This window comes from Arachis ipaensis, chromosome B09 (assembly GCF_000816755.2).
Source record: "Arachis ipaensis cultivar K30076 chromosome B09, Araip1.1, whole genome shotgun sequence".
Classification (NCBI taxonomy): Eukaryota; Viridiplantae; Streptophyta; class Magnoliopsida; order Fabales; family Fabaceae; genus Arachis; species Arachis ipaensis.
The window spans coordinates 48476943-48488606 of record NC_029793.2 but is presented as its reverse complement, the minus strand read 5'-3'; the positions used below and the strand labels follow the sequence as shown (position 1 = coordinate 48488606).

Here is an 11664-nt window from a genome sequence, read left to right as displayed (position 1 = left end):
CAAGCACACACCAAGTGGGCCCCGAAAGTGGATTTCTGCATCATTTACTCATTTCTGTAAACCCTAGTTACTAGTTTAGTATAAAAACTACTTTTAGTGATTTATTTCATATCATCTTTTGATCATTTTTGAGACTATCTTTGTATCACTTTTGATCTCTTGATCACGTTTAGGGGGCTGGCCATTCGGCCATGCCTTGACCTTCATCACTTTTGTATTTTCAATGGTGGAGTTTTTACACCTCATAGACTAAGGTGTGGAGCTCTACTGTTCCTCATGAATTAATGCAAAGTACTATTATTTTTCTATTCAACTCAAGCTTATTCTTATTCTAAGATATTCATTCGCACACAAGAACATGATGAATGTGATGATCAAGTGACACTCATCACCATTCTCACTTATGAACGCGTGCCTGACAAACACTTCCGTTCTACATGAAAACAAGCTTGAATGCATGTCTCTTATTCTCCTGGTTCACGATCAGAGTCTTCGTGGTATAGGCTAGAATTATTGGCGGCCATTCCTGAGATCCGGAAAGCCTAAACCTTGTCTGTGGTATTCCGAGTAGGATCTGGGAAGGGATGACTGTGACGAGCTTCAAACTCGCGAGTGTTGGGCGTAGTGACAGACGCAAAAGGATCAATGGATCCTATTCCAACACGATCGAGAACCGACAGATGATTAGCCGTGCAGTGACAGCGCATTTGGACCATTTTCACTGAGAGGACGGACGGTAGCCATTGACAACGGTGATCCCCCAACATACAGCTTGCCATGGAAAGGAGTATGAATGATTGAATGAAGGTAGTAGAAAAGTAGAGATTCAGAAGGAGCAAAGCATCTCCATACGCTTATCTGAAATTCTCACCAATGAATTACATAAGTATTTCTATCTTATTTTCAGTTTTAATTATATTTTAATTATCAAAAGCTCATAACCATTTGAATCCGCCTGACTGAGATCTACAAAGATGACCATAGCTTGCTTCAAGCCGACAATCTCCGTGGGATCGACCCTTACTCACATAAGGTTTATTACTTGGACGACCTAGTGCACTTGCTGGTTAGTTGTGCGGAGTTGTGAAAAAAGAGTTGAGATTACAATTGTGTGTACCAAGTTTTTGGCGCCATTGAGATCACAATTTCGTGCACCAGAAGTGCAATGGTGTTACTTTATCGGTTATTGTTAATATGTGAATATGTGAATAGTTTGCTTTTGATTGATTGCTTATTTTTGCTAGTTTTAGGAGTCCATTTTGCTTATTCTTATTATCTTTTGTTTTTATTTCCTTTTTCTCCTATGGATTCTCACCCATTGCATTATGAGTTTGGTTGCTATTGTGTTATAGGGATTGAGAATTTCAAGTATTTGTCACCTAGATGGAATGAAGAGAATTCACAAGAAGATTGGGTGTACAAGCTTTGGAATCTCAAAAGCCATGCAGATTACAAACATGGGTGAAAATTCAAGGAAGAATTGAAACACAAGCCTCTTTGATGAGAGCTTCTCAATAAAGTCCAACTTAAGGACTCTAAATAGAAATGCTAGGTGGGAGACACCCCACTATGGTAAAACTTTCCAACTTTCCTCTTTTATTGCATTCTTGTAAATATGTATCTTGATTGGTAGCTTGTCTTTTTAGATTTTTAGTTTTTCAATTGCTTTTTTGAATAATTGATAATTTTGTTTGAATTTGTCTTTTTGTCATGAATTGCAATTTTGAAGTTTTTAATTAGTTGTGGATAGTTGAAGTAGTTTTGGTAGTTTTTATTTGTGCATATTTCAAGTATTTTGAGTAGTTAACAAATTTTGTTTTGGAGAATAAAACCTTGGTAATTTTAAAGTTGAATGTAAATAGTTGCAAATTTTTGTTAATTTTTATTTCTGTGAATATTAGGATGGTGGGTGATGTAAAAAAAAATCAGTTCGTGCATACGCACACTCAAAATATGCCCCTGCCCGTGGCCCTCGCATCGTTGGTACACACGCACAATCCACATTTCATTCATCCGTGCGTACGCGTATCCTTTTGTGCGTGCAATTACAAAAGCACAGAACCCCCCTTCTGTGCGAAGCCTATTCTCATTTCTCTTCACAAGAAACACCACCCCCTCCAACGTCTCTCGCTCTGACCCCCTCCCACTCCGTTTCAAATTCCCAGCACACACCTCCACCAGCCACCACTTCTGAATCCACCGCCGCCACCACCCACCGCGCCGCCGCGCGGCCACCGCGAAGCCCTATCTCCTCTCTCATCCCTTCTCTGTTCCCCATTCCGGATTCTCTTCTCCGCCACCACCAAACCGCCGCGGCGCCAGCCTCGTCACCGGTGCCGTCTCAACTATCACCACCTCCGCTTCGCCGCGACCGCCATTCCCCTCCCCCTGTTCTGTCGATTGCCTTCGAGCAGCAGGAACAGGGCATCTCCCCTGTTTCTTAGCCCTGCAACACGGCGCTACCCTTCTTCTTCGCCGCTTTAGTCTCTGAGTATCATCGCTGGTGCCGCCACTTTGGCCGGCCGCTTCCACCTTCTTCTCCCCTTCCCTTCCTCTGCTCTAATTCTGCTTCTCAGGTTTACCCACTTTCTTTTTCCTTTATTTTGTTCTGTTTCGTTTATCATATTACTGCTAGTTAATTTTGTTTAGCTTAATTTAGTTAGTTTATGCATGTTTAGTTGATTAGCTGGTTAGAGAATCTGAGCTGAATAGTGGATTTAGGTTTGTTTTTATTCATGCTGCTGTTTGGAAATTTTGCTGTTTCATTGATTTGCCCCTGTGCTAATTTGGGTTGTCTGATTCTTTTGCACCCCTGTTCTTGCTGCTGTGCTTTTGTTCATGGCTATTTGGAGTGAATCAGTTGCTAGATATTGTTAATGGTTGCTTATGCAGTGAGGGTGATTTTTGATAAATTTCTGAAATTGATTTGATCTTGCTGCTGCAATTTTTGTTCGCTGCTGATATTGTGCAATCAATGTTGCTTAACTGTGGGTTTTCAACTGTTGTTAACTCCACTGATTTGGTTGCTGAAGACTGCATTTTCTCTGTATTCACTATTTTGCTGCATTCTTGTAACAGTTGATCAATTTCTGGATGTGTTTGCGCAATGGTGATTTGTGCTCAATGTCTGCATTAAAACTGTTATTGCTGCTGTGTTTATGATTCAGTTTACACTTAATCACTTGACCCAACATGCTTATTTGTTTGAATTCATGTTGAATGCTTGTGATTGGTTGTTGAATCGAACAAAAAGAGTGCTGCTGAATTGTTCTTTGTTGATCTGTTGTGGTGCTGAATTTTGAACCATTACTTTTGTTCATGGTTCAAAGAATGTTGCTTGATGCTGTTGGTTTGGTTTTAATTGTTTGTTCATGCTTTATTACTGGATAATTGGCTTATTTATTTGGTCCATATAAATTCACACATGATTTTTGTGTTTTTACTAGTTAATGAATTCATATGGCATCTGAACTGATTGTTTGAGTTTCGGAAATAGTCCAATTTACTGCTGAAATGCTGTAGGATTTTTCCCAACCTTGTTTCATTAAATGATATTGTTTTACTTGGTGCAACAATATTCTAATTGATGGAATTCTGTGTCAAAAAGAATCTTGTTGTCTAAAAGGATTTTGGAAATTTCCTCAAGAGTCTTCTTACAAGTTTTGGTCAATTCTTTAATCTCTTTGCTTGTTTTAACTTGTATGTTATATTTAAGCATTGAACAATCCTTAATTGAGCTACAATTTGACCATAAACTTGGTTTTCATTTAAATTCAAGGCTCTTTTGCATGCTCTCACAAGGTTGGATTTCTTTTTACCTATGTGGCTGAATTTGATTCAATTTTCTCCATGCCTAAGTTGCCTTGAGTCACATAGTAAATAAGCTTGTCAATTTTTCATTTCAACCATGTGATTTTCATACCTCATATGAATTTGGTGTTTGAATCTCTCGATGTTTTTAACTTGCTAACACCAAATTGCTTAAACTTATGCCAATTTACTTGATTATGTGCTCTACATGTATATGTGAATCACTTGTTTTGGCATCTTGAACTTCTGAAAAGTGAATAGAAACTTGCTTGTTTTGACATTTTTGAAACATTTTGGAATTAAGGGACTTGTGACTATGCACCTAACTTTTGATTTTTCTTCCATTTCTTTTACTAACTTTTCCTTTCTTTTTACATAACATTTAACTTTTGTTTTCTTTTTCAACTAACTTTTTCTTTTCCTTCACCTAATTTTAAATTTTCTTTTCTCTTTCAATTAACCATTTTCCTTTTTACTAACATAACTTTTAACTTTTAACTTTCCTTTTTATTTTTCAACTAACATTAACTTTTAACTTTTAACTGTTTTCTTTCTCTTTATGCATAGTAACAATGCTCCTTCCTTCTTTTATTCTTTGATAAACAAGCAAGTTAGCTTTTCTCATGTCCTGAATTTGATTGGAAGTTGTTTGTGTTTGATTTAATTTGATTCTCATGTATCCTTCCATTCAATTTCTATTTTCTGTTCACTTCCGTTATATGTTGCTAGGTGATGCAGTTTCTGCTTGTTATCTATTTATCATACTTTCTTGATTGTGTGCCTCTAAATTATGTTTATAACCCCATTTCCTTTCTTGTTTTGCAGATGGCTGACAGAAAAGGAAAGGGTAAGGCCACAAGCTCCGGCAAAAGGAAGCGAACTTCTCAGTCCGCTGATACCTCTGATGCTGCATTCAATGCAAGGCGTATCAGTGGGAGTGATAGAGAAGCTCAGAATACAGCTCCCACTGATAAACATAAGTTCAGCAATGCATATTCGAAGCGGAAGTTTGAAAGGTTCCTAAAAAGGAACTTACATGTTGAGCGGGAACTCCATCTCCCGGATGAGTTGAGCCAGTATACGGATGATCGGATTGCTTAGTGGGGTTGGAGTTTCATAGGTCGGGAGCTTCCAACGGTGAATGAATCATGGGTCAAAGAATTTTATGCGAACTACTACACTGGGGCCCTTGATGCAGTTTACCTGAGAGGTCAGCAGATTCTGGTCATTGAGGAGACAATTGAGCATGCCCTCCACCTTGAGCTTGGACCGAGTGGTAAAGATGCATATGAAGAGGCTGAAGGTGATAGGCACATGAAGACTTTTGATTGGGACCAAGTCTTAGCTGTGATTGCTGAGCCTGGGAGTCGGTGAATATATGGTGCTGATAAGACGACTCCCTTGGGTATTCGTGTCCGTTCTTTGACATATAAGGCCCGTATTTGGCAGCAGCTGCTGTCTAACTATGTGATGCCAAGCACCCTTGAGACGAGGGTTATTGCAGATATGGCTGTTATGGTCTGGTGTGTCTTGGAGGGCCGTGAGTTACACCTTCCACGGCACATTAGACGGTCCATGGGGCGGCCTCACTATGTGGGCAACCTAGCCTTCCCGTGCTTGATTACTCAGCTAGCTACAGAGGCTGGGGTTCTTTGGATGACTACTGATCAGAGACCGACAGTCGCCGGCCATAAGAAGATCACTCCACATGGCGACTAGCCGGGACTTGAGCTAGCACTTGGACGACGCAGCAAACGGACACCAGCACCTTCTACAGAGGTGGGACCTTCCACATCAGTCCCTTCAGCTTCAGCACCTACCGATGCAGCACCCCCAGCATTCCTACAGCCACTCTTTAGCCTGATCCACCAGTTGTCTGACAACATAGCCAGTTCAGAGCGTCGCAACCAGTGACGTTTTGAACAGATAGAGCATCGCAGCCAGCGACGCTATGAGCATTTGAGGAGGCTTATTCTCTCCGGCGGTGTTGACATTCCACCTGAGCCTGACACTCCACCTGAGCGTTCTGAGGAGGCCCGAGACCCACCAGCAGATAGAGGAGCCGATGATAGTGACGAGTCTTTCCACTCCGCTTGATCTGAGCACCGAGGACGGTGCTACATTTTAAGTGTGGGGAGGTTGTCCTTCAGCAGCACATTTTGGGTGAAAAATTTCATTTCCGAACACTTTTGGTGTAGTTTTTTCTTATTATGCTTTTTAGTTGCTTTGTATATATTTTATCCTTTTTGAAAACCTTCTTTATTTAGTTTATTACTTTTTACTTATTGCACTTTTTAATTTTGCTTGTACATAAATTAGTATTATATAGTAGTTATGCATATTTTGACATTTTGCTCTTAATTTTAGCTTTTACATATGCTTTTTGGTTTTTAGTCTTGATTGTGATTTAGGATGATGTGATGATTGCACCTAGTTTGATTTCCTATACACTTGCTATTTTGGTTTGTTTGAAATTAGGAATTAAACTTAGGATTTTTGACATTTTTCCATCCTATCACATTATATACGTATATAGAATAAACGTTAGTCAATTTAATGAAATTTCCAAGAAACTTACTCTTTATATAGGGCATTGAAATTCAAATTGAATTGAGTTTAAATCTTTTGAAACTTGCATGATTTATACATTGTGGAATATGGTTTTTGAGTTGAAGAACATATGACTTGTGAGTTTTTTAGCCTTATTGTGTGGTTACACCATTTGACCACTAATTTTATTCTTGTGTGTTGCTCTTCTCTATGATTGCAATCTTTAGTTTGTTTAATTCTATATATCCATTGTTTAATGTATTCTTATGCATTTATGTGATTGGGGTCATTACTTCATTATAGCTCACTTAACCCAAAAAGCCTACCATTTCATTCACCTTTGTTTGCCACTTTGAGCCTTTATAATCCCCTTTTGTTCTTTATATTGCCGCATCACTAACCTTTAAGTGAAAAAAAATTAATTGTCCTATTTGAATCTTTGGTTAGCTTGGGATAGTGAGTGTGTGTGTCAACTAAGTGTGGGGAAGATTTGGGGAACATTGGTTGATAAAAATGTGTTTTATACTTATTGAGAAATATTGGGAATTTGGGTACATGCTCATGTAATATTATAGAAACCATATGCATTGATGAGTTGGTGTATATATTATGTTAAAAATAAATAAATAAATAAATAAAAGAAAAGAAAAAGAAAAAAAAAAGAAAAGAAAAAGAAATAATGAAAAGGGGACAAAATTACCCAAATATGAAATTCAATAATAATCAATGCATATGTGATGGAGTTGAATTTGATGCATGAGTGTGTGTATGGATGTAAAAGTGAGATTATGGGTAGCTAAGTTTGATATTAGAAGTTTATAGGTTGTGTGTGTGTTAGGTGATAATTTAGGCTAATCAAAGATTCAAATGCAAGCTCACCTAGCCATATATACATCCTTACCTTTAACCTTAGCCCCATTACAACCTTAAAAAGACCTCATGATTTTTGCATATGTACATTAAATTTTTGTTGATTGGTTAGATGAAGAACAAACTTTAGAAAGCATGATTAGAGGAGAATTGAGTGAATTGACCCTAAATACTTGAGTGACTAGAGTGCATACACATATCCGGTGAGGGTTCAATCACTCAATTCCATATTTCCACCTTTGATCATTGTTATCTTGCAAGTTTGGTTAAATTCTTTTATATGACTCAATTCAATTGTGAATAGAATTTGGTTATGATTGCCTTAGCCCTTGGTTGTATATAGATGCTTTCTTGGAAATTGATTTAATTAGACTAATTAAATACATATATATATAGTTAGATAGTATAGTTACATACATATAGGTAGATTGCATATAGTTAGTTACATTGAATAATTGTTGATTCCGCTTCTTATCTTCCTTTGGTATAGTATGAGGACATGCTATTGTTTAAGTGTGGGGATGTGATGAATCCACATTTCATGGTATTTATTTGCTTTAATTAGGTGGATTTCATTGACTTTTCTTGCATTTATCCATTGAAATAGCATAGTTTTATGATGTCTTCCTAATTTGTGCTTGAAAATGAAAACATGCTCTTTAGGCTTTTTATTGCTAAATTTTATTCACTTTGATCCCATTTGGTGCCTTGATGTATTTGTCAAGTGATTTCAGATTTTCAAGGTAAGTTTGGGTTGAAGAAATGAAGAAAGAGCATCAAAAAGGGGAGAAATCATGAAGAAAATGAAATTTGGAAGCTGCTGCAAAGATGCGTACGCACGCATCACAGTCACTTCGTGCAAGGATGCGTACGCACCAAATGTCGTGCGTACGCACGATGGAAAGTTTGAGCAACCGTACGTACGCACAGTAGGTCGTGTGTACGCACGCATGCATGCACGTGAGGTCATTAATTGCAAATCGCTGGGGGAAATTTTTGGGCCTCCAAAGCCAATCCAACTCATTTCTGAAGCTATTTCAAGCCAAATTGAAGAAGGATGAAGGGGGAGCACTTAGGTTTAGATTTTTACATGTTTTAGCTTAGTTTTCTAGAGAGAGAAGCTCTTTTTTCTCTCTAGAATTAGGGTTTCTTAGTTTTATTTCTCTTTAATTTTTGCCTTTAATTATTGTTTTAATGTAGTTTCCTTTTATGTTTTCATGCTTTTCTTGTCTTTCTCTTCTTTATTTCTCTTGTAATTTTCTTTCTTTTGTCATTTTTATGTTATGAACACTCTATGTTAATTTTACTTTCAATTAATGCAATTTATGTTTCATGTTCATTTATTGCTTTCTTTAGTTGTTGTTATGATTTTCTTGCTTTTGGTAGTTAGGAATTTATTTTATTCCAATTTAATGTTATTTTATTTTTATGCACACCAAGTGTTTGATAAAATGCTTGGCTTAGTCTTTACTTAGTTTTTCTTAACTCTTGGTTTGAAATTGATGACTTTGGTGATCCTTGAGTCATTGATGTCCATTCTTGTTTGATATATTAGAGTAGTTAGTTGATTTGGTTTCCCTTGACTCTATGTGACTCATTAGTGTTGACATAGGACTTAGGGATTGAAATTAACTATGCCTATTTGACTTATCTTCAATGTAAGGTTGACTAAGTAGGATTAACTCTTCATCATGTGTTTGTGGTCAATGGCTAAGATAGGTAATCTTAGCTCTCAATTACTTGCCAAGAAGTTTTCTTGCATTTGAAGTTTCCTTTCCTTGCATTTAATTACTTTGACTTTTATTGCTTTGACTTTTAATTCCTTGCATGTTTATTTAATTGCTTTGATGTTTAATTTCTTGCATGTTTAATTTTCACACTCTTGGTTGAGAAATTGGATGTTTGGGTGGAATTGAGTTGTGGATGTCCATTCCGCATTGTGTGAGAATGGTTAATTGGTTTGGTTTCCATTGACGCTAGTCTTTCACTAAGTAATTAGTGAGTTGCCTAGGATTTATGGATTGAGATCAATTACGCCTTTTGACTAATTCTCAAGGAGGATTGACTGATTTGGATTGATTCCACACAATTGTCATATTTGTGGTCCATAACTAGGATAGGAAACCTAGATCACTTCTTGCCAAGAGTCCTTTTTAGTACTTAATTTTTCGTTTTCATTGCCTTTACTTGCCTCCTTTTAATTTCTTACAATTTATATTTCTTGCCATTCACATTCCTTGTCTCATGCCATCAAACTCTCTTGATCCCCATAGCCAATAATATAACACTCAATTGCAATTTCTAGGTAGAATGACCCGAGGTTTAATTACTCTCGTTTATTTTGTATTGAATTTAACATTTGATTATGAGAATTCATTGTTGGTTTGGAGTATGCTACCAACGAATTAATTATTGTTTTGATCGATTCCAAACCGACATAAAATTCTCATCGTCAGTCCCGTTTTGACATGTAATCTTGTTCGTGTCGTGTAGCTTAGTACATTGTTTTCTCTTTTATTGGTTATGTTAGAATTCCTTGCTTTTTAGATTTTCCCTTTTAGAATATGATTTGACTTTGTTCCCAACCATACTTATTCATATATATATTTATGCTTGATTATAATTCTGATTATTCACTTGAAAACACTTGGAACCTTTATCCTTAATATTGCTCATATTTCTCTTTACGAATCGTGAGTTTTTTTTTTAGTTAGCTTTGAACTTGTTTCGCATAATAATGGTCCTTAATTCTTTGAAAAATGTTAGAAGTTATTCTTTGATTAGCTTACACTGAAGATAGGTGCTTTAATCATGCCACATGATGTACGTATTGCTTATTCTTCGATTTATCATCTTTTTCGCTCCTTGTTTCAATTCTTTTTGGAACCAAATTTGATTATCTATCATTGTCATTATTTATACATTTCTTCATAAATTCTGTACCCTCTTATTCGATCTTAAATCTGTTCTAGCGTAACACATAATTCTTAATACTTAAGTGATTTGAAACCATGAAAGTTACAATTCGTAGCAAGCTAATTGTGCGATTTGGTTCTTCTGCTTCGCCTCCTACAACTTATGCCTATTCTACAACTACAAAAATAATCACTTTTAGTGGCCATTTATTTTACTTTTAGTGGCAATAAAAATAGCCGCTAATACATTTACCGGCAATTAGACATTAGCCGTCTTATGCTTCGCCGCTAAAAGGTTTTAGTGGCCATTATAACATTTGCCGGTAAACACCATTTTAATGGCCGCAAAAAGTATATAACTTTTAGGGGCAATTTTTTTGGCAATTTGTATGGCCACTAAAAGTAATTCTAAGATGGAAATATTGTTCACTTTTAGTTGCCGTTACTATTGTCGCTAAAATCTATTTTACCAGCAATTTATATGGCCACTAAAAAAGTTCTAAAATTATACTATTATTCACTTTTAGCTGCCGTTACTATTTTCGCTAAAATCTTAATTTTTTTTAATTATACTCACTTTATTAATTAGAACTAACAACCTATATTTTTTCTATAATAATAATAATAATGATGATGATGATGATGATGATGATGAACGTTAACTTTCGTGTAGTTAACCTGAAGACATCGAGGTCTTTTATGTAAGGTTCACGTCCCTCCAGTCTTAGGTTGTCGTAGTCGTCAGGAAAAAGTCGGACTTAGTCTAAAAACGAGTCGAGGGAGTTAAAGTCGATCTTTAATGGACTTTAGTGTCTTTTTATGTGTTTGAGTATCATTTCAGGTATTTATACTAAAAATAAATTTTTGATTATTTTTATATTATTTTTCACTGATTTTGTGTAATTTTTGATAGATTTTTGTTACGGTTTTTCGCATATTTAATAGGCGAGTAGTGAGAACAATCTCTTTAAAAGATAAAATAAAAACACTATTATAAAGTTGTGCACCAAACATCTGTATGGAACAAAGGACCCAACAACGAAAGACAAAAGGGTAAGTCTACTACATGAACTTAGATACGTGAATATAATCCATCTATATTACCTTATACAAGAGTGTATTACGTGGACAAAGAATAAGTTCGAAAAGAGTGGTACGTAACCTTGTAATTGAATTTAAAGTTAAACAATATGTCTACCACAATATCCTTAACCGTAGTGACGTTGACGACACTCTGAGTATCAACCACCGAAACGACGTCGTAACCAGATCTTCTTAACTCGTATAAAACCGAAAAAAAAAATTAAAAGACGTTTTACATAAGTTTCAGTTATTTTACTGTTTGTTTGGAGATAATACATAACTGTTTATGGTGAAAATTGTAAGATCAAACAGTTTTCCTCGTAAAATTATCTTTCGAATAAAGTTTAAAAGGACCAGTTTTAAGTTTACGTTTAGTAGTAGTAGTAGTAGTAGTAATAGTAGTAGTAGTAGTAGTAGTAGCAGCAGTAGTAGTAGT

The 11664-nt window shown here is 36.1% G+C and overlaps 1 long non-coding RNA gene across 1 annotated transcript; it reads left to right on the top strand.

Moving 5' to 3' along the window:
* Positions 2061–6157, top strand: LOC107619736. The gene is made up of 2 exons (XR_001615768.2): positions 2061–2576; positions 4636–6157. It is a non-coding gene; the product is annotated as an uncharacterized LOC107619736 (long non-coding RNA).